Below are 23137 nucleotides of genomic sequence, written 5' to 3'. Positions count from 1 at the left end.
GCCAAAATTTCATGACAAAATCACCAAAAACAATGGCAACAAAAGCAAATAATTGATGAATGGAATCTAATTAAACTAAAGAGCTTCTGCACAGCAAGAGAAACTATCATCAGAGTGAACTGACAACTTACAGAATGGAGAAAATTTTTGTCATCTATCCATCTCACAAAGGTCTAATATCTAGAGTTTACAAGGAACTTAAGTGAATTTTCAAGAAAAAGAAATCATTAAAAACTGGGCAAAGGACATGAACAGATAATTCTCAAAAGAGGGCATTCATGTGGCCAAGAAACATGAAAAAAAGCTCAACACCACTGATTATTAGAGAACTGCAAATCAAACCCACAATGAGATACCATCTCACACCAGTTAAAATGGCAATTATTGTAAGTCAAGAAACAAGAGATGCTGGCAAGGTTGTGGAGGAAAAGGAATGCTTTTACACTGGTGATGGGAGTGTAAGTTAGTTCAACCATCATGGAAGACAGTATGGCAATTCCTCAAAGATCTAGTAGCAGAAATACCATTTGACCCAGCTATCCCACTACTGGGTGTATACCAAAAGGAATGTAAATCATTCTATTATAAAGATAAATGCACACGTATGTTCACTGCAGCACTATTTACAATAGCAAAGACATGGAATCAACGCAAACGCCCATCAATGATAGACTGGATAAAGAAAATGTGGTACATATACACCATGGAATACTATGCAGCCATAAACAGAAAGGAGATCATGTCCTTTGCAGGGACATGGATGATGCTGGAAGCTGTTATCGTCAGCAAACTAATGCAGGAACAGAAAACCAAACACCGAATGTTTTCACTTATAAGTAGCAGCTAAATGGTGAGAACACATGGACACAGTGGGGGTACAACACATACTGGGACCTGTCAGGGTGGAGGAAGGGAGAGCTTCAAGAAGAACAACTAATGGATGCTGGGCTTAATACCTAGGTGATGGGTTGATCTGTGCAGCAAACCACCATGGCATGCATTTACCTATGTAATAAACCTGCCCATCCTGCACATATACCCCCAGAATTTAAAACAAAAGGTGAAGAAAAAAAAGATTAATGTTTATAGTATAAAATATACGTCATGCCTGCTGATGACCATGCTAACTATATGGATGTAGCAAACTTTTGGAAGGCAACTCTGTTCTCTTTTGCCCTGCTATGCGAGAAGAAGGCCTTGTTAATGAGCTCTAAACAACTTGACTTTTATGCCCCAGATTCCCAGAGGGCTTCTGATACATGTTAGGGAGTCTCTCTGACATAAGAGGCCCTAGAGCTTGTCCAGAAACTACTGACTGAGTGCCAAGAGGATCCACTTATAATTAAAATACCATGATACAAATGCAAAATTAGCTTGGGCCTTTTTGGAAGAAATGTGCCAAGAGGGAACCTGCAGGAAGAGGCCTCTGGAAGATTATATTATTGTTTAAATATTTGTGCCCATCATAGAGAGGGTTGTATATCCCTGTCCTGCCCTGCCGGGCATAGCTACAAAGCTTAGTTTGGACAGTAAATAATAAGCAGAAGTGATCCGTACCACAACCGAACAGAAGCCTTGAAAGCAGTACACTGTTTGCCACTGCCTTTCTTTTCCTTCTGCCACAAGAATAGTCATGTTCTTGTGAGGCACAGTTCCATCAGTACGGGTAAGAAAGATGGGTGGGCCGGGTGCAATGGCTCAGGCCTGTAATCCCAGCACTTTGGGAGGCAGAGGCGGGTGGATCACAAGGTCAAGAGATTGAGACCATCCTGGCTAACACAGTGAAACCCCATCTCTACTAAAAATACAAAAATTATCTGGGCCTGGTGGCATGTGCCTGTAGTCCCAGCTACCTGGGAGGCTGAGGCAGGAGAATCACTTGAACCCAGGAGGCGGAGATTGCAGTGATCATCAGAGATCATGCCATTGTACTCTAGCCTGGGGACAGAACAAGACTCCGTCTCAAAAAACAAAAAAAAAAAAAAAAAAAAAAAGAAAGATATGTGTAGACACCCCACAGTAGATGTGAGGCGTGAGCAAGAGATCAACCTTGGCTATTATAAGTCATTTAGACTTTAGATTTTTTTTTTGTTGTTTCCACAGCATAAGCTGCTCGATAAAAGGTTCTTTTATCAGATGACTATGGATACCCCAGTTTAAAGTTTTCTATGATGAGCTAAGAAGGACAGCTAATAATTGAGCACTTCATTCATTATGAATTTCCACTGAAGCAAGACCAAAAATTTGGCTCTGAGCCCAAAGACATTTACTACCATCTGCATATAACAAAGTTTCATTAAAAATAACAAGAAAATACAACTATACTGGTTGACTTTATTAGGTTATTAGGCTGCATGTGTCAAAACAACTCCTATCTAGCAACTAAGGAGGGTGGTCTTATTGGGGAAGAAGAGATAATACACCCAGAAAGAGGCTGAATCCTCACTTGACCTCTAAGGATGCCTTTCTCTCTTCCCTACCACTTAATAACCAGACCCAATGTCTTTACAAAGATAGAAATTTCACAAGAGTTTTTTTTACTTAGGATGACTATGTGGGGTTTCCACATTTGAATGAAGCCGATGATACTAACCAAGGCAAACTTCTAAGGAAAGGCTTCATAATGTCAAATCCATAATGCTGCATGTTTAAAGACCATTTTGAGGCACTCTTCCCACAGATAGATTCTCAGAGACATAAGCCTGTCTTTTACATTGACTCTCCCCTCCTGCCTCTTGGCTACTTATTCTCTCCTAGAGTTTTGCCACGATGGACAGCTACAACAGAGTCAATTCATTCAGAAACTATTGAAATGCCTTCATGTTCTAGACATTATAGGGAGGAACAGCATGACTAAGGGTTTCATCCACCCTTGAGGAGTTGCTCTGTTGAGAGCGAGGGCTACTAAGCCACTTGCAATTACAGAACCACCAGGTCGTTCTGTAATTCCAGCCTGGATGAGAGTTACCTGGCTGAGTAGAAGCCAAGAGTCATGTGTGTGCTGAGGAAGAAAGAGCCATACCCTAATTGCTGGTCAGTGCAGCGTTGGGCGTAGCGCTTAGTACGTGATAGGATCCAGTGACCATCAGAAAGCACTGAGCCATGGTAAGGGATTGGACAAAAAAATTATCCAATCTCTTTCCATGAATTGTATTATATTATAACAGAGGTCTGCGGTGGGTGCTTCAGGGCAGCCTCTTCTTGCTGTGGTTGGGCAGACTAAAGCCTTGACGCATCTACACTCACCACATCCTGTGGCATTTTCCGAGAGTCATGGAGAAGAGGCTGAAGTTCAAGAATCAAGCCCAAGCAGGAAAAGAAAGAAAGGACAACTATGATGGCATTATCAGAGAGTCTGAAACCTTGGGGAAGCAGTCACTGGAGAAAGGACAGAAAAGCTTCAAGTACTTTCTTTAGTTAACCAGTACCCTGCTATGGAGACTTTTACAATACTTCTGTGGGTGCAGGCAATGTTGTAAGATACGAGGGCTTATAGCACAGTCTAGAAGCAGAACTGGCATGTCCTCATCTACCACAGACCAAAAGCCCAGATAAAAGTCTGCAAATGGACCGAGATTGGGGCCAGAAAAATAGAGCAAGGTGCTTGTTCTTGACACCTCTTAAAGGTGAGTAAATTCCAATGAAATTTTGTATTCTGTCTGGTAGGCTCAGGAAAGGCCTCAGAGCTGCAGCATGGTTAGGAGTTAGTAGATGGAGGACCCCTCCCCCTTGTAAGCAGCACTTGTGCGGGCCTAGAAATAGACAAGGGGAACTTCGCTTTCTGGAAGCATTTAGTTCACAGGAATAATAAGAATGCACAAATGAGCTTGCATACCAAATGGTTAAGATTCATAGCATGAAAATGCTCTGTCTGCTACCCTGTAGTGACTTCTGCTCCCCACAGAGACCCTGAGGTCCTTGAGAGAATTCACCTGATAAAGAAGCAAATGCTGCTGGCCTGTCTTTGGTTTAGAAGAGGACAACATGGGCTGAGTCCTGCTGTTGGTAATGGATCTGCCAAGCTCCATCCCTCCCCTAACTGGAACCCTGGCAATCCACATGGTGAGCATTAAAGCCTGGTTTAAAAGATCAGTGTCTGTTCTTGGACTTAGCTGAATTCTCTTAAGTGTACAGGCCATGGTCCTGGCAGCGCTGGTACTGAGAGTCCTAAAGAAATCCACTTGTATGCACAGACAGGGTTGGCAATATGGCCATCAGCATTTAATTTTACTTTCACAGTTTAGAGGATTTTATTTATTCTGAAACTGGAGAGACTCATTTTAAATTAAAGTGTTACATGCAATTAATTAATTACCACCAGGAAGTTCTTCCTTAATCCCCAGAATCAGTAGGACTCCTTCAGAGGAATGCTTCTTAAGCACAGAATGAAATGGACTCTCTGACTTCCAAGCCACTGGGATAGCTTTGGAATTTAGTCCAGCTAAAAAGAAACCTCCTAATTATTATGGCTTCAAACAATACTGTTTTCTTTAGGATTCTCACTCTAATCCTGTGAAAGGAGCTATATAAATCATCAAGTGAACTATACTCAGTCTTTTTCCTCCCCCACTGTCACACCCACATCATCACCAGATCAAAGGATCAAAGCCAACTCCAAGTATAACTGGTATTTGCTTCTCTAGAAAATTAGTTGTCAAAAAATTTCACTGAGGGGCCTAGATATTCACAAGATATTAACAGAGATTCCCCTGAAAAAAGAAAAAAAAGCTAACGCTGTTTTGACAGAATTCAAAAGATTATGTAACTGTTGGATGATACGCAGTGCTGTAACCCGATACAGCTAATGTAATTTACACTTAATTAGCATAAAGGTTTATTTAAATATTGGAAATCTGAGTATGTCAGTATGACGTTGAATTGATAATTTTTGGTATATCAAAAATAAGATTGAAAACTGACACTGCAGTAAGGGACTAGGTATCAGAATGAATTAAGACAAGATTCCCTACATTCTTGAAGGCTTGCTTTTTTTTTTTTTTCTTTAACCCAGCGATGCTGCAATTAACAAGCCCTGGGAGAACAGAGCTCCATTATGACAAGTTCAGCTGTGCGAAAGCAACCAACAAAACACCACTTCTGAGAAAGGGGAAGCGATGTCAGGGAGTGTCATCTGCTGACGTTTGTTCCCACTCTTAACTCCCCTCCCACTCACAGAACTAGGAGCTTTCCTGTCCTTTAACCTCTGAACTCCAAAAGAATGGCAAGGGCTGGTGGAATAGGAGTGTCTGAGAGTCCAGTGTCTATGGCATGTATTTGACAGCTCTGATGAAAAGTATGAGCTGTGAATTAGACTTTCCCTAGCGGAGATATTTGTGGATAAAGAACCTGCTTAAAACGGTGAGGCAGTCAGAGTGTCAGAGGACTGGGAGACTGAGACTGACATGTAGGCAACAGCAGCAGAAACTGGGGACCTGTAGCTGGGGAAAGAGACGAGTTGGAGGCTACAAAATAGGTATCTTCGCACAAGAAAAGGAATGTTGTCTGTGAAGGGACAATTTATCAAGGTAACAGCACTGGAACTTTGTGCAGAATCTAGCCATCCATCCATCCGTGCATCCATTCATCCATCCGTCATCTATGCAGCAGTTTTATAGCTAACTATGGAAAAACGAGCTTTGTGATATGTCATTTCTAGCAACAGCCAGCAGGTGGGTAAAAGTTTTTAGGCATGTAAAGGACCCCCCAGATCACACTGCTTTCCTTATTCAAAATGTCTTCATAGCTTATGTCCAGTGCCTTATTGTCCTATGTAAGTAGTGAAACAGAAATAACAATGAACAGACAAAATTTGTTAATTATTAATATCCCAGACTTGAAGACTAGGGATCTTTTCTAGAAGGTATGCCTGCATTGTTCATTATTAGAAAGCACAGATTCAAGTTTCCACTTAGCCCCATTCCATATTCTGCCTCTACCCTAACTCCTGAAATAAACCTACTGTTGTTCTGTTGCAAATAGATCATATTTGGGTCAATTGCAGGTTTTGCAGCTAAAACCTTAATGAGTGAATACAATTGTACTAGAAGAAGTAATTCCTGGGAGCCCAGATTCATGCTTGCCCATACTGCAGAATAATAACTACCAATTATTTGTTATACACCAGAAGATCTATGTCGTATATCTCAGATATTCCTCATGACAATCCTCAAATTGAGTGTTATCTTAGTTTTTTGTCTGTTTGTTTGTTTTCTTTTGAGATGGAGTTTCATGCTTGTTGCCCAAGCTGGAATGCAATGGTGAGATCTCGGCTCACTGCAACCTCCGCCTCCCGGGTTCAAGTGATTCTCCTGCCTCAGCCTCCTGAGTAGCTGGGACTACAGGTGTGCACCACCACGCCCACCTAATTTTGTGTATTTTTAGCAGAAACGGGGTTTTACCATGTCAGCCAGGCTGGTCTCGAACTCCTGACCTCAGGTGATCCGCCTGCCTCGGCCTCCCAAGGCGCTGGGATTACAGGCGTGAGCCACCGTGTCTGGCTGAGTGTTATCTCAGTTTTACAGAAAAGAAAACAGAGGCTTAGACAGTTAACTAACTTGTCCAGTCACATGGATGGTAATGTACAAAGCTGACCCCAAACCAGGCCTTCTCCATCACACCTCACGCCACACTTTCTGAATCCCTCCTACCCCTCCTAGATTAATTACTACAGCATTTATTCAAGTCATTTCAATAGAGCTATTATCAGAGGTATGGGAAAAGAGTTCAATGCCAAATACATTGAAGAAGCTGGTTTAAGAAAAGTTAAACAGGTTTCTTTATGGAAGCATTCCTCAATGGCCTCAATAGACAAAAAGGCATAGGCCTTATTTTGGTTGTTACTGTTATTGAAGAGCAACTCCAAAGACGGAGCAGTAAAAGTGCTATGGAAAAAAAATGCAAACTGCTTTAAAATCTACCTAGCAAACAAGCACCATCCCAGCGCGCAGGGACAAGCCTTTCTGGAGGCATGGAGCTCGAAGGTGCTGTGCTTTGGCATTTTGACTCCAGTCCAGCGGAGATGCAGGCTGCCCACATCCTGTTGGGGGCCTGGGCCAGACAGAGTTTACATCCAGGAGACCCTTCTAGCAAATGCACTAAAAGCAGCGCTGCCTCCAGGACAATTCATGATCTCCTAGACAGTAGGGCAGCTGAGCGTGATGAGGAAGGGCACTGTCTCTCTGATTCCCAGGGCCTGTCGTTTCCCGAGGGCTGGTGGAGCTCGGGGATTGGAGGGCAAGAAGCCCAGCCGTAGTCTAAAGAACTGACACTGAATGGGCTCTGTGTGCTGGGCAGAGAGGAGGAATAGATTTCCTCGCTTGTCCCTGGATACTTGCCAAACCTGAAGTAAGTACTGTATATGGTGAATCATTGTCAGCACCAGCAGTGCCAGATGCTGGGCAATGCATATAAAAGAGCTTGCATTTGGAGGGATTGATTTCCTCAACAGAGCTCGGGTCTCTCTTCTCTGTTCCTGCCTCCAGGCTTGCCTCCTCCAACCCTCTACTCTCCATGCAGATGCTCAAGAAATCTCCCTAAAGCAGATATATGAGTATATCCTTCCTCTGCATGAAAGTCTTCAGTAGTTCCAGAAATAGATGCTTCGAACGTTTAATTACTTGCCCAAGGCCTCATAGCTTCTACTTCCTAGAACAGAGCCTTCGTACTGATCTGGCTTATGCCAAAGCCGGTCCCGTTAACTACCACTACTTTAACCTATGGCTCCCATCTGGATGGTTTTGTGATGGTCCTCATCTGGGGACCTCAGCCACAGAGGAACACTCCTGCTGGAACTAACCCAGCTCCAGATATCTCTCAGGATTCACCCCATCTTACAGCCATCTGGTTGTGTCTTACTTCCCCATTAGACTGCAAGTTTGTTGAGCCAGGGAATACATATTATTGAACTTTGTATTCCAACCCACAGCACAAGGCCTGGCCTGTCATAAATGTGTGTTGAATGGATAATATAAAATTTGTCTGGGCGTGGTGGCTCAAGCCTGTAGTCCCAGCACTTTGGGAGGCCGAGATGGGCGGATCACAAGGTCAGGAGATTGAGACCATCCTGGCTAACCCGGTGAAACCCCGTCTCTACTAAAAAAATACAAAAAACTAGCCGGGCGAGGTGGCGGGCGCCTGTAGTCCCAGCTACTTGGGAGGCTGAGGCAGGAGAATGGCGTAAACCCAGGAGGCAGAGCTTTCAGTGAGCTGAGATCGGGCCACTGCACTTCAGCCTGGGCAACAGGGCGAGACTCCGTCTCAAAAAAAAAAAAAAAATTTCCCGGGGCCCCTGTCCTGAGCTCCATGTCAAAATCTGTGCGTTTGAATTCAAAGGTACCTCACTTTGGCTAATCCAAAATATGATACTGATTTCTAGCACTTGTGCTTCTTAATACCAAAGCCAATAAAATTGATATTAAAAATGATATTAAAACCAGAATAAAAGAGGCAGGATGGGGATTAAGATGAGTCAAAGTACAGAGAGGTGCAATATAGAATCTGATTCTGAGATAAGTAAAATACATTTTTTTAAGATAATAGCCTGTATTCATTCCACTCTAGAATGCTCCAGCTGAAATCTGTTTTTCAAAAGGTAGTGCTTTCTTCCCTCCTATTGTTATCCTTAAAAATTGAATTTTCAGTTTTTCACCATTGAACCTGAAAGCAAGAACAGTTTGTACACCCACTTACCTTGTTCTCTAAATGTTTTAATCAGCTCAGCTTTAATGTTATGAAACTACTCAACAACGCTAAGTATTTATCATAATAATGTATCAAAATACAAATTCAAGTAGACATATGTTTTTCTTTTAAAGTGCATCATCTAGTCTTATGCTGACTCTGACCCAGACTGCCTTAAGGAGGTGCAGACTGATGATCTTTAGTGTAAACAAGAAAGGCCATTTTTTTTTTTTTTTTGGTCTAAGGCCAATAGTGAAACCACAGATTATCAATTAATATGCTTGCTGTCGAGTTAAATGTTTTGGTTCCAGAGATCAGATATTCCAGTATGAATCCCATTTTACACAGTGACTGAATTATGTGTCATTATATACGTACGTATGTTAGCCAATCCCAGCACAGAAGGAACTAGAGCCAAAGCCCTACCAGTTAGTCTGAGTCATGAAAGTGGATGGAGATTCTCTTGATTCAGTATTGCCTTTTACTGGGCAGCAGGTGCAGCTTTTACCAATAGAGAAGGGACATTGTTGGGGTCATGCAGGGGGCAGGTGGGGTATCATTACCTTCTCTAATATCATGGGTCAGTTTATAGTCCTTTTATATTGGTGTTACAGCCTTGCCTATCTTCTTCACTGCTACATTCTTAGCATCCAGCCAAGTGCTAGGTATGTAGTATGTTCTCAATAAAAATGTGATGAATGAATAAAGGTCGTTGGATTAAAGGAAACTTAGGGAATAATTGACAGAGAGTTAATGCATGTGGAAATTAAGAGCTCAAACACTCGAGTCACACTGCCCAGTTTTCAGCCCCAGCTCTGACCTTGACTACGTGTGTGTTCTTGGACAAATCCCTTTACTTCTCTATGCCACCATTCCCTCATCTGGAAAATGATGATGCTACTCATACCTATCTCAAATAGTTATTGTGAGGATTGATTTTAAAGCATGAGAAGCTCTTAGAACAGTGCCTACCTCATATTAAGTGCTCAATGAGAGAATCTGCTATTAGCATCAATTACTGATAGGCAGCCATGGATGCAGGGTAGTGTGACCATCCACTGTGCACCAAAGTTTGTGAAAATATATAGAATCTCCTTCTCCATTGCTCCAGGATCTATGGCTTAGGTAGCTCTGTATCTTCAGTGGCTGATCAAGAGATGGTTTTCAATAAATGAGTCTGGATGGATGGATGCTTGTTCAGCTGTCTAAGCTGATCGGCATCTTTACAAAAACACCACCCTGCCACGGCCACTCTTTCTAGTTCAGTGATCCCTCAATACTCTGGCTTCATTCCTCTGTTTGGACCCGTCTTGCTCTTCACCAGTTCCCTTGGCATGGTCTTGTGTTTGGAGTCACCCTTTGCCTACCCCCTTCAGTCTGATGGCTGAGTGGGATAGCCTGCCAATCTCCATCATCATTTGTCCATAAGGTAATGTTTCTTTGATAGCATCTCCATGGTTTCTTATGCTGTAGCCTCAGGAAAAGTGATAGCCTATCCAAGATTCCTGAGGCAACAGGCCCAATCTTTGCTATAGTGTCCCAGGTCTCCATTTTCCTTGGAGGGGGAAATTCAAATATCAAAGGCATTGTTCATAATATTTAAGGTCAAGGGCTTTGAGATTAGAGCATTATATTAATAGGTCATATCCCCACTGAGCTACCTACTTGCTCTGTGAACTTATACATTTTGAACTCTATGGTTCATGGTATCCTAATCTGTAAAATGTGAATAATTATAGAAAGTACCTCATAACTGCATGGGATAGTGCCTAGCATGATGTTACATACAAAAACCATCCAAGAAATGCTAGCCATTTTGCATTCAATCATCTTATAACACTGAACATCTACTGTATGCCAAACCTCGTTTCAGTTATTTTGTGACTTAGTGAGGGCACTTTGGCTGCCCTCAAGAAGTTTACATGATAAACAAAGGCAGGTATAAATGATAAGTAAGCACACTGGTGTGTGACTTTGTGTATGATATGGTTTGGATGTTCGTCCTCGCCAAATCTCATGTTGAAATATAATTCTCTATGTTGGAGGTGGGGCCTGGTGGAAGCTGATTGGATCATGGGAGTGGATCCTTAATTAATGGTTTAGCACCATCCCCTGGGTGATACGTGAGTTATTGCTCAGTTGGTTTATTTGAGATCTGGTTGTTTAAACGTGTGTGGTGCCTCTCCTCTCTCTCTCTTGCTCCTGCTCTCAGCGTATGATATACCTGCTGTCATGATTATAAGCTTCCTGAGGCCTTACCAGAAGCAAATGCTGGCACGACACTTCCTGTGCAACCTGCAGAAACATGAGCCAATTAAACTTTTCTTTATAAATTGCATAGCCTCAGGTATTCCTTTACAGTGATGCAAACAGACTAATACAGTGTAAAACACAATATAGGGTGATTTACATGAAAGGGAAACCTGAACCGTGTATTCATGTGAGCAGCTGCCCAAGGGTTTAAGCCAGTTATTTAAATGTAGTATATACAGATGAATAGTTATAAATTGAAGATTAATTGTTTAAGATAAATAACTGCAACGTTTCACTTACTAAAAACAAACAAACAAGAGTGTATAAAAAGAGTTTTAAAAGTTGGTAAGTGTTTCTTTATTCTTGATAAGACCCACCTACGGACATCTGGGTCCATCAGTCAAAGCACATCTGTGTGGGACCGAGAGGGACTAATGTAATCATGCTATGCTACTGTTGGCTGTCATACATTCCTTTCGAGTCATATAACCTGGACCTCAGAGGGGTGCAGCATGAAAGGAGCAGAAAAGAAAGGCTTTTTCTAGGCCTAAAAGATGAGTAGCAGTGGCTGGGTGCAGTGGCTCATGCCTATAATCTCAGCACTTTGGGAGGCTGAGGCGGGTGGATCACAAGGTCAGGAAATCGAGACCATCCTGTCTAACATGGTGAAAACCTGTCTCTACTAAAAATACAAAAAAATAGCCAAGTGTGGAGGCAGGCGCCTGTAGTCCCAGCTACTCAGGAAGCTGAGGCAGGACAATGATGTGAATCCGGGAGGCGGAGCTTTCATTGAGCGGAGATCACACCACTGCACTCCAACCTGGGCGACTCCAGCCTGGGCAACATAGCGAGACTCATCTCAAAGAAAAAACAAAACAAAACAAAACAAACAAGATGAGTAGCAGTGAGTCAGGGAAAAGTGACAGGAAGGATGGCCCAGCTAGAGGATACTCTATACAACATTAGCTTCAATGGACACATTTGTTTGTTTGTTTGTTTTTTTAATTGAGACAGTGTCTCACTCTTGTCGCCCAGGCTTGAATGCAATGGCGCAATCTCAGCTCACTGCAGGCTCTGCCTCTCGGGTTCAAGTGATTCTCCTGCCTCAGACTCCTGAGTAGCTGCTATTACAGGCATGTGCCACCATGCCTGGCTAATGTTTGTATTTTCAGTAAAGCCGGGGTTTCACCATGTTGGCCAGGCTGGTCTCGAACTCCTGACCTCAGGTGATCCACCCACATCGGTCTCCCAAAGTGCTGGGATTACAGGCATGAGCCAGCACACCTGGCCAAAGGACACAATTTCTGATGAGGGAGCAGGGATAAAACTTATAGCCTGGTCAATGGACAAGCCTTTAAAACTAGTGCTAGGAATAACTAAAATAATAAGGTCAGTATCTTTTTGTCCATAGCCTAACTTCCACTCATTTGGATAAGACTAAACACAAGTAAAATCATAATCAGATGAACAGGTAAATATGATTTACACTAACCAAGCAATCTGGTATGAACAAATTTAACTAGTCTCAGAATTATATGGGCTTAATTGGCCTAATTTCACCTGTGACATTCCACCTTATTTGTATAATGCTGCTACTACACTGAGCTTTATCCTTTGAATCAGTGGGATATAATGAAGGTATAATTGCAGGGCATGTGAGTAAAGTCCTCAGCAGCCTACACATGTCAATTATTCAACATTACATTTGGATGCAATTTTATTTTCCCACTGGTTGTCTAGTCAGGTAATAGATGGTAAACTTTTTTAATCCTCTTACTGATTAATAATAAAATAGCCAAGGATGTAATAATTTCTAATGGGTTTTCAATTCTATATGTTTCCAGCTTACATTTAAGATTGAGTTAACATTAAAAAAACAAAAACCAAACAAACAAGAAAAGCAAAACCTTACTTTAGAAAAATTTTAGGTACTTCCTTTACCCTGAAAAGAAAATGCTAACACCAATTATAATACATTTCCTGTATAATGTTTATTCAATTAATGTTATCTCATCCTTCTCCTAGTATCTGAGTAACTGCATTGGAACCCATTGGAAATGTGCAATACTGGCCACATTACTGTAGCTGACTGAGTCACATCCTTGGATTCCCAGAATTTTCTAATCTTTTGCTGTTAGGAGAAAGTAAATAAATATGAAGTGTTTATTCTTTAAAAGCAGCTTCACATGGATATATTGAGAGACAAAAATGTAATTACTAATCTGTATTTTCTACATCTATAGGGTAAGCAAGGAAAATTACATAAATAAGAGTACCCTGAGTGCCTGCAAAGCATGACATACACAAAGTCACTTCTTTAGTTATGAAGAAAGTAGTACATACAGTTCGTGATCCAAATGATGCGGTCAGACAGAGCACCCAAATTGATCCTAGATGGAAGCTTGGCAAAAGATAAGCTAGGTTGGTAAGTCCAACAGGCTTTAAATGTGGTATGAGGTAACTCTTGCCCAGGATTTCCTTGAGTCAAACTACAGGCAGATACTTAAATTCATGCGCTAAAACAGTGCTGTATTCACAATAGCAAAGATATGGAATCAACCTAAATGCCCATCAATGGTAGACTGAATGATGAAAATGACGTACATATATGTACACCATAGAATACTATGCAGCCATAAAAAATAATGAGATCATGTCCTTTGCAGCAACACAGATGGACCTGGAGGCCATTATCCAAAGCAAACTAACACAGGAACAGAAAACAAAATACTACATGGTCTCACTTATAAGTAGGGGCTAAACATTGTGTGCAGATGGACACAAGGCAGCGAACAACAAACAACAGGACCTACTTGAGGACAGAGGGTGGAGGAGGACCAAAAAAATACCTGCTTGAGGACAGAGGACCTACTTGAGGACAGAGGAGGAGGGTGAGGACCAAAAAATTACCTATCGGGTACTATGCTTATTACTTGGGTGATAAAACAATCTGCACACTGAACACCTGCAACATGCACTGTACCTATAAAATAAACATGCACATGCCCCCAAACCTAAAATAAAATTTTGAAAAAAGAAAAAAATAAAATAGTGCTTGATATCATCAGGTACAAGAACCCAAATTGTACTGCTTATTTAGACAAGAGAAAGAAAAAATGAAGCTACATATGGATATATTGAGAAATAAAAACATAATTGTTATTCTGTGTCTGCTACTTCTATAGAGGTAGGCAATGAAAATTATAGTAACTCTTTATCAGATGTTAATAATTTAATCGAAAATTTCTGTCTATACACTTTTCCAAGCATAAATATTGATGCTTCCTTCAATAAAATTAGGTCCCTTGATCTATTCTCTCTCTCTCTCTCTGTCTCTCTCTCTCTCTCTCTCTCTCTCTGTATTTGTGTGTGTGTGTGTGTGTTAATATCTGATAAAGAGTTAATATCTAAAATACATAAGGAACTCAGACAATTCAACAGCAAGAGCACAAACTGACTTAAAAATGACCTAAGAACTTAAATGGACATTTCTCAAAATAAGACATACAAACGGCCAGCAAATATATGAAAAAATGGTCAGCACCACTAAACATTGGGACAAGCCAATTAAAAACACAATGAGATATTACCTTATATTAGTCAGAATGGCTACTATAGCAAAAGACAAAATATTAGTGTTGGCGAGGATGCGGAGAAAAGGGAACTCTTGTAAACTGTTGGTGAGAATGTAAATTGGTACAATCATTGTGGAAAATGGTGTGAAGGTTCATCAAAAAACAAAAAGTAAAACTGCCATACGAGCCATCAGTCCCTCTCCTGGTTGTATACCCAAAGGATTTGGAATAAATATTTCAAAGAAATATTTGCACTACCATGTTCATTGCAGCACTATTCACTATATCCAAAGTATGGAGTCAACCTAGGTGTCCATCAGCAGATGAATGGACAAAGAAAATGTGGTATATATACACAATGGAATACAGTTTATCTTTTTAAAATCAAAAGAAATTTTGTCATTTCTGACAACATTGATGAACCTGGAGGATATTATGCTAAGTAAAATAAGCCAGGCACAGAAAAACAAATATTGTAGGATTTCACTTACACGTGGAATCCAAAACAATTGAACTTAAAGAAACAAAGAATACATTGGTAGTTACCAGATACTGGGGGTGTGGGTAATGGGGAGATGCTGGTCAAAGAGTATAGCAATTCAGTTAGACAGGAGGAATACATTTTTTTGAGATTTATGGCACAGAATGATGACTGTAGGTAACAATAATGTATTCTTGAAAATTGCTAAGGGAGTAAACTTGAAATGTTCTTTCCACAAACAAAGATAAATATTTGAGGTGATAACTATGTTAATATACTTGATTTAATAATTCCAAATTGTATACACATATCATGACATCACATTTTATCCCATAAATATATACAGTTATAATTTGTCAATTTATAGCAAAATAAAATATTAGATTGCTTATCCCCAGTACAAGGTGGAAAGCAGTGGCGAATGACTGGAATCAAGATGAGAAGGTCTACAAAAAAATGATAAGGAAGAGTAATGAGATAAGATAGGGATAAGTGGCCTGGACTCCTGTTTTGGACTGTTGTTTATTCAGAAATGAACTTCGGATAGTGGTAGCTTTTCAATCGACTAATAGCAGGATTTAGTGTGGAATGAGCCAGTCAATTTAACGGGAGCTAGGCACTGTGGAAAGATTCTGGGCTCATATTCTAGGTTATTTTGAGGGCTAATCCTCAAGCAGAAGCCAAAATCAGGAACCAGAAAAAGATAGACTCAAGGCATTAAGAGACAGAAACATCGACAGTGGAAAGAATGGTCAAACCAATGTTACCAAATTGTGCTTTTCTCATTGTGATTTGCTTTCAACAAGTCACATATGTGTGTGTCTTAAGGACACAAACCAAAACCTGATTGGCACAATAATGCCATCATCAATATGCAGCTCCACAAGGTGGAAAAAGGGGGCTGGGAGGTTTTCCCATCCAAGTGAAACAGAGAGGATTTTTATCCCCAATCTTTGGTTAACTATGTTATTAACTCCATTGATTCTTAAACATTCAAACTAGTTTAGATTCAACTTCAGTTTTGCTATTTTATTCTGCCTACTTAATTGAAAATTTCTGTCTATACACTTTGCCAAGCATAAATATTGATGCTTCCTTCAATAAAATTAGGTCTCTTAATCTGTTCTATGTGTGTGTGTCCGTGCGCTTCAGTGCATATAGACATGCCTGAATTTAGCTATTATGACAGTTTGATTCCAAAAATATTCACCACTGCATAAAAATAATTAATCCACAAGCATACCTCAGTTCTGTGGAGCTGAATATTAAACATGCTAACCAAGAAATTCAGTAAAATTGTAATACCATATGTAGAAATCCTCTTTAAAACTCACCAGCGGTAGTTCAACTAAATGCTTGCCATTTTGCCCTTAGTTAAAAATATTTCCGTTCAAGCAAACGTAGTAAGACAGGAAGCAAAGAGTAGTGAGAAAAACACATGCTCTGGAGGTTTCACATTTGCATTTAGATCTCAGCTCTGCTGCTTACAAACTCAGTAAAGTTAAGTGACCTCTCTCTACATTAGCTTTTCCACAAGAAAAATGGGGAATCATAGTAATACCTGCCTCCTAGGGTTGATGTGTGTATCTGAAGTATACGAAGGATCCCAGTAGAGTGTTAGGTAGATGCAAGTCCTCAGCAAATGTTAGTTCTTCTTAATTCCTTTCCAAAGACTGTGGACATATGTTTCTGAAATGATACGCAAGGCTTTAAGTCTGCATGACTTCATGAATATACCTGAGTGTTATAACTAACAGAGAGAAATGGGGACGTGGTGCTCCCTTGATACGGTTAGGCTTTGTGTCTCCACCCAGTTCTCATCTTGAATTGTAATCCCCATAATCCTCATGCATCAAGGGAGAGACCAGGTGGAGGTGATTGAATCAAGGGGGCAGTTTCCCCCATGCTGTTCTCATGATAGTGAGTGAGTTCTCATGAGATCAAATAGTTTTATAATGGGCTCTTCTCCCTTTGCTCAGCACTTCTCCTTCCTGCCTTCTCCTTCACCTTCTGCCATGACTGTAAGTTTCCTGACACCTCCCTAGCCGCGCTGAACTGTGAGTCAGTGAAACCGCTTTCCTTTATAAATAACCAGGCAGTTCTTTATAACAGTATGAAAATGGATTAATACACCCCTCCGTTTATCAACTGAGTTATGGATTGCGTTTGGTTTGTCCTGGCCTCAAGTGTGCTAAGGAGAGCACTCTTGCAGCAAAACAAGCATCCCACACCCTCCTCCACATTGCACTTCTGTATAGCCCAATATTCAAAGAATCTCGTTTCAATATTTGTCATCGAGTCTTTGTTCTATAGATGAAACTACTCTGAAATCCAGAAACACAGCTTGAAAATTGATGCTCTTATGATCTTTTACATTGGAGTTTTACTAAATAAAGGCCCGTTATTATTTACGCCCTCACCAATCCTTTCCAAATAGGAAGTTGTTTTATAGTAAATAGTTGGCCAAACAAATAGAAAGAAAATGTATACATTAGATGGTCCAGCCACTTCTCTACTGAGTAACCCTTACTGTCAAGAAATACATATGTCTGATAAACTTTTATTGTGTTGATCACCTTTTTTTCTCCCAAGAATCATCCATATGCTTGATAAACATTATTACATTGTTTTCCTTTTCATTCTCTTGGTTAAATCATATCAAGGTATTTCTCTTTGTTTTCATTAGATTTGATCTTTTAAAATTCCTTAAGTGTGATCAGAAGATAATCATTGATTTTTATTATTTTTTATTTGTTTAGGCAAAAGTATTGGCTAACATCATAAATTGGAATTCCAAGTTTCATATTATTTAATGCCACTTATCACTTAATGACATGGCAGAGCATGATGAGTTCTATTAATAACAATGGAACATGCAGCCAGAAATGAGAATTGAACTCTAGCTCACAAGGCCTTGTATATTTTCAGAAATGCCTATGAGTTCACATAATTATTGTTTTCACCTACCATCATAGGAAATTGAGTCAAACAAAGCAATGATATCAGTTTAAATTTAAATCATGTCCCAGCTTGAGCTCAAAAAAATGTAGATCAGGGCTGGGCACAGTGGCCTCACACCTATAATCCCAGTGTTTAAGGAGGCCAAGGCAGGAGGATCACTTGAGACTAGCATAAGGAGGACCTGGCTACACAAAAAATAAAAATAAAAATAAATCAGTTGGGCATGGTGGCATACACCTATAGTCCATACACCTGGCCATGGTGGCATACACCTATTTGGGAGGCCAAGGCAGGAGGATCACTTGAGACTAGCATAGGGAGGCCCTGGCTATACAAAAAATAAAAATAAAAATAAAAATTAGCTGACCAGGGTGGCATACACCTGTAGTCCCATTTGGGAGGCTGAGGCAGGAGGATCACTTGAGCCCTGGAGTTGGAGGCTAAAGTGAGCTATGATGGCACCACTGCATTCTAGCCTGGATAACAGGGCAAGACCCTGTCTCAAAAAATAAAGTAGATCAGGTATGTTTTATATCTTTATGAAGGAAGGAGAAACAAGGAAAAACTGGGGATAACCTCTTTCCTATCTCAATGGATTGCTACTTTTTTTCTTATCGCCAACGTCTAACAGACTATACTTGCTGTTGAGTGTCAGGAGTTGGGGGGATATTGCCTCTCAGACATATCACTGTATTTCTGCTCCCTCTGGAAAACCTGGATGCTCATCCTGGCCTTTTCTCAAATGGGAAACAGAAAATAGAAACAACAGCTATCTTGCACTTTGTGTCTCCAAAACAGCCAAAAGTACTGGGTTTACAGTCCTTCCGTGGGAATATGGTATTGTAGTTTACAATTTGGCAATCCTGTTTTGAAAATGAAACTGAACACAGGAGACAGCATGGTGGCCTGAGGTCTAATTCTGCTTCTGCCTCTAATAATTATGAGACCGCGGGCAAAAAATCTGATCTTTCTGGATAGCAGTTAGTTATTCCAGTTTGCCAGATGAAGACACTGAATACAATCGCTTCTTCACTTTGCTACTTAAACTTTTCTCAGTCAAGTATTTAAAATTGCATTTTAAACTCACACTCTAACAGGAACATTCCCCATCCTCATGGTGGTTGTTTTATCAGTATTCTCTGCTTTTCTGCCAAATGTATCATGTGGATGTGTCTCTCTGTCTACATTTTATTCATATTTAATATAGGTGATGATTCAATATGCAGAACCGTAATTTGTGACATCATAATAGTTCACACATTCATAATTTTCACTTTAAACCTACGATTACACATGAATTATGAATAGCACAGTAGAGACTATTTGAGTCCCAATTCTGAATCATTAAAAGATAAAGGGATGGTAAGTTACCTCTATTAAAATATATGTAACTCTGGGAGATGTTAATATCCATTTTGGGAGCCAACTGTTGTATTGACTCAGAGAACAATATAGCTAACCACGATTAACTCTAAAAGAGGTGAGAAACTCAATGTCTCCATATGGTATTATTATAAGGGAAAGTTATTAAAGTAGAATATTTTGACCCAGAATGTTTGACATAGATGCACACACTGTGTCAAACATTCTGGGTTAAAACACTGATTCACTGTTTTTTTTTTTTCTTTATGTGATAAAGAAACTCGTTTAAGATTCCACATATATGTGAGATCATAAAGTATGTTTTCTCTGTCTAGCTTATTGCATGTTGAAACGTCATGTTGTATGCCATAAATATATGCAATTAAATGTTTAAAATAAAAATAAACTAGTTTTAAATGCAAAAAAATGCATACTAAGTTAAAAAACATTTTAAAAGTTGCTGAATCCTCTAAAAAGTGACATCTTTCTGATTCCAAATAGGTGTTTTTTTCTTCCATCTCATGTACACTTTCAAAAGGCACACTTTTTTTTTTTTTCTTTTTTTGAGACGGAGTCTCACTCTGTCACCCAGGCTGGAGTGCAGTGGCGCAATCTTGGCTCACTGCAAGCTCCGCCTCCCGGGTTCACGCCATTCTCCTGCCTCAACCTCCGGAGTAACTGGGACTACAGGCGCCCGCCACCACGCCTGGCTAATTTTGTGTATTTTTAGTAGAAACGGGGTTTCACTGTGTTAGCCAGGATGGTCTCGATTTCCTGACCTCGTGATCGGCCCGCCTCGGCTTCCCAAAGTGCTGGGATTACAGGCTTGAGCCACTGCGCCCGGCCGGCATGCATTTTTAAGATCCTGCTAATATACATCAGCTGAAGCTTACCACCCACAAAGGCTCTCTTTTCCAATGTTGTGCTTACCACCTAGGCTTTTCTTTTGAAATCCCAAAGAGCTTTGAAATCCCGCAGAGCTTTATTCCTTCTTGCAGACAGACAAATGATGTGGAAAAGGTTAAGTGACATTATCAAACATGGAACATCAAGTCAGAATGGAATCAGGGACTGAACCTAAATGTTTGCCACAACAAAAGGGTTACTTATTAGTCACCTGGATGCTCTTTAAAATCTCCTTCCAAAAAGTATCGTTGAGGGTATTGTTTCTGATATATCTTTTATTGGGAAGCAGATGCTATCTGTATGGAACATCAGGCACTAAATTGCAAATTATTAAGTGTAAGTAAGTGTCCTCTAAAGTAACTGAGTCTGACACTTCCCAAACTTTTCTTGCTTCTACTCTCTCAGTGTCTTAAATCTGAGAAACTATCTGAACTCTATACCAAAACAAGAGCCGGTCTGTAATAAACATTCTTGCAGCCACACCGTGCCACAGGTGACTTCATTTTTCTTTTTTCAATTGTATGCATCATCTCAATGAGCCAAGGAAAGAAAAAGAATGTGTAACCTTTAACCAGGAGAGAATTAGGGAAGATAACTAAAATTTATGCTAGAAAAGTCTCTTTGAAATATATTGTATACGTATATTTTGGTAATCATTAGTGATGTTGATAAATATCCCAGCTCTTGTCTCCTTTCAGGTAAATAACAGATTATACTTCCTTGCTTCTTTTTAAATTAGGCATGGCCATGTGATTTGCTTTGGTCAATGAAATAAAAGTGGAACTGAAGCATAATGGAAGTAATATGTGTGGGTGTGTCACTTCCAGGTGGAAGCTTTCAGATCAGGGCATAACTGACTATGTTCTCCTCCCCTTGCCACAGTGATCTGGGAAGCCCATATTGAGATGAAATCTCCATCACCCTGGGGCCTGGAGTGGCCAGGAGAAGTGGAAGCCCCTGCTCAGCCACATTTTGTGTGTAGCATGAGTGAAACATCTTTTGATGTGTTAAACCACTAAGATTTGTTTTGGTTTTATCATAGAATGACTCAGGCTATCCCGATGAATTCATTTCTTCATTCATCAATGTATTGAAACAGTTTTTTGAGGGGTTAATTTTAGAAAGTAGTAGGCATGCCTATTCTAGACAAAAGGAAAAGACAATGAAGCCCTGGATAGGATTGGAGGTGGCGGGAGTCAAATTGTTGAGAAAATGTCTGTCTCATGGTGTCTGTTTTCTTAATGGTGCTGGAGATCTGGAGAGGAAGTATTATAAACTAACACCTGGTTCCTACTAGGGGCAGGAGGCCAAAGTTACTTGGAAATAAGTATGGATCTAGCCTTCAAGTGCCTCAGAGCCTAAAAGGATTGATAAAATAGAGACATAAAAACTATGATACAAAGTTGAATAAGGTAAGAGTTTAGGCTGGGTGCAGTGGCTCATGCCTGTAATCCCAGCACTTTGGGAGGCCGAGGCGGGTGGATCACCTGAGGTCAGGAGACCAGCCTGGTCAACATGGCAAAACCCTGTCTGTACTAAAAATACAAAAATTAGCCAGGTGTGGTGGCACGTGCCTGTAATCCCAGCTACTGGGGAGGCTGAGGCAGGAGAATCATTTGAACCTGGGAGGTGGAGGTTGCAGTGAGCCAAGATGGTGCCATTATACTCCAGCCTGGGCAACAAGTGTGAAACTCCATTCCAAAAAAAAATTAAAAAAGTTTAAAACCAATAGGCAATGAGAGAAAAGGTCAGAAGAAGGGAAAGCCACAGAAGCCTGTGTAGAGAAAGGGATATTAAGCTGGCTCTAAAAAGTGTTACTTGGAAAAACAGGTCTGAGGAGGTAGAGCAAGATAGTAGAATAGAAAGCTCTGTTGGTAGGTTCCCCACATCCCCTGCCAAGCAAGGACATCAAGTTAACAACCATCTGCACAGAGAAAAACACGTTCATAAGAACCAAGTCAGAAAAGCACTTACAGTCCCTGGTTTTACTTCATATGGCTGAAAGGGGCACTGAAGAGATAGAGAAAAACAGTCTGGAATCGCTAATGCCAACCCCCAGCAGCAGTGGCAACATGGTACAGAGAGCGTCTCTGGGACCTGGGGGAGGGAGAACACAGTAATTGTGAGACATTGAATTCAGTGCTGTCCTGTTAGAGATGAAAGGAAACCTGAACCAAACTCAACTGATGCCCACCCACTGAAGGAGCATTTATATCCACCCTAACCAGAGTGAAATCCATCCCAGTGGTGAGACCTTGAGTGCCTGCAAACCTCACAACCTAGGGCTATAGAACTCTCTGTTTTCAAGTAAACATGGAAGGCAGTCTAGGCAATAGAGGCAGCAACTCATAAGCAAGTTCTCGTGCTGAACTAGGCCCAGAGACATTAGACTGAGGGTGGGGCAGGCAACATACTGAAACATCAACTAGGGCAGCTACGTTCAGAATTCTGGCATCACCCCTCCAATAACCCTACGCTGCACAGCTCAGGGCTCCTAAAGAGACCCCTTCCTTCCACTTGAAAAGAGGAGAGGGAAGAGTGGGGAGGACTTTGTCTTGTATCTCAAATACCAGCTCAGCCACAGCAGAATAGGGCACTGGTCAGGGTTTTGAGGGCCCTATTCCAGACCCCAGCTCCTAGATGACATTACTAGACACAACTTGGGCCAGAAGGCAACCTGCTTCCTTAAAGGAAAGGACCCAGTCCTGGCAGCATCCATCATCTGCTAACTGAAGAGGCCTTGGGCCCTGAATAACCAACAGTGATACCCAGGTACCATATTGAAGGGCTTGGGTGAGCCTCTGAGACTTGCTGGCTTCAGGTATCAGCATGGCCACAGTGGGGTAGAGCACCAAGCAGGCTCTTGGGGTCCGTAATTCCAGGACTTGACTCATGGACGGCACTTTTGGACCTGCCCTGG

At 40.9% G+C, this 23137-nt stretch overlaps 1 long non-coding RNA gene across 1 annotated transcript in view; it reads right to left on the bottom strand.

Annotated features, from left to right (window-relative positions):
- Positions 1-22308, bottom strand: part of LOC140710730 (uncharacterized) — a 40966-nt gene extending 18658 nt beyond the window's left edge. Inside the window, exons 1-2 of the long non-coding RNA XR_012091831.1 lie at positions 22192-22308; positions 16550-16677 (exon numbers count right to left, since the gene is read on the bottom strand). This is a non-coding gene — a long non-coding RNA (uncharacterized lncRNA). The remainder of the gene's footprint in view (positions 1-16549; positions 16678-22191) is intronic.
- Between the last annotated feature and the right edge of the window lie 829 nt (positions 22309-23137).

Source organism: Chlorocebus sabaeus, chromosome X, assembly GCF_047675955.1.
Source record: "Chlorocebus sabaeus isolate Y175 chromosome X, mChlSab1.0.hap1, whole genome shotgun sequence".
In the NCBI taxonomy this organism is placed as follows: domain Eukaryota; kingdom Metazoa; phylum Chordata; class Mammalia; order Primates; family Cercopithecidae; genus Chlorocebus; species Chlorocebus sabaeus.
The sequence above is the reverse complement of the archived record's forward strand: the minus strand, read 5'-3'. Positions and strand labels throughout refer to the sequence as shown.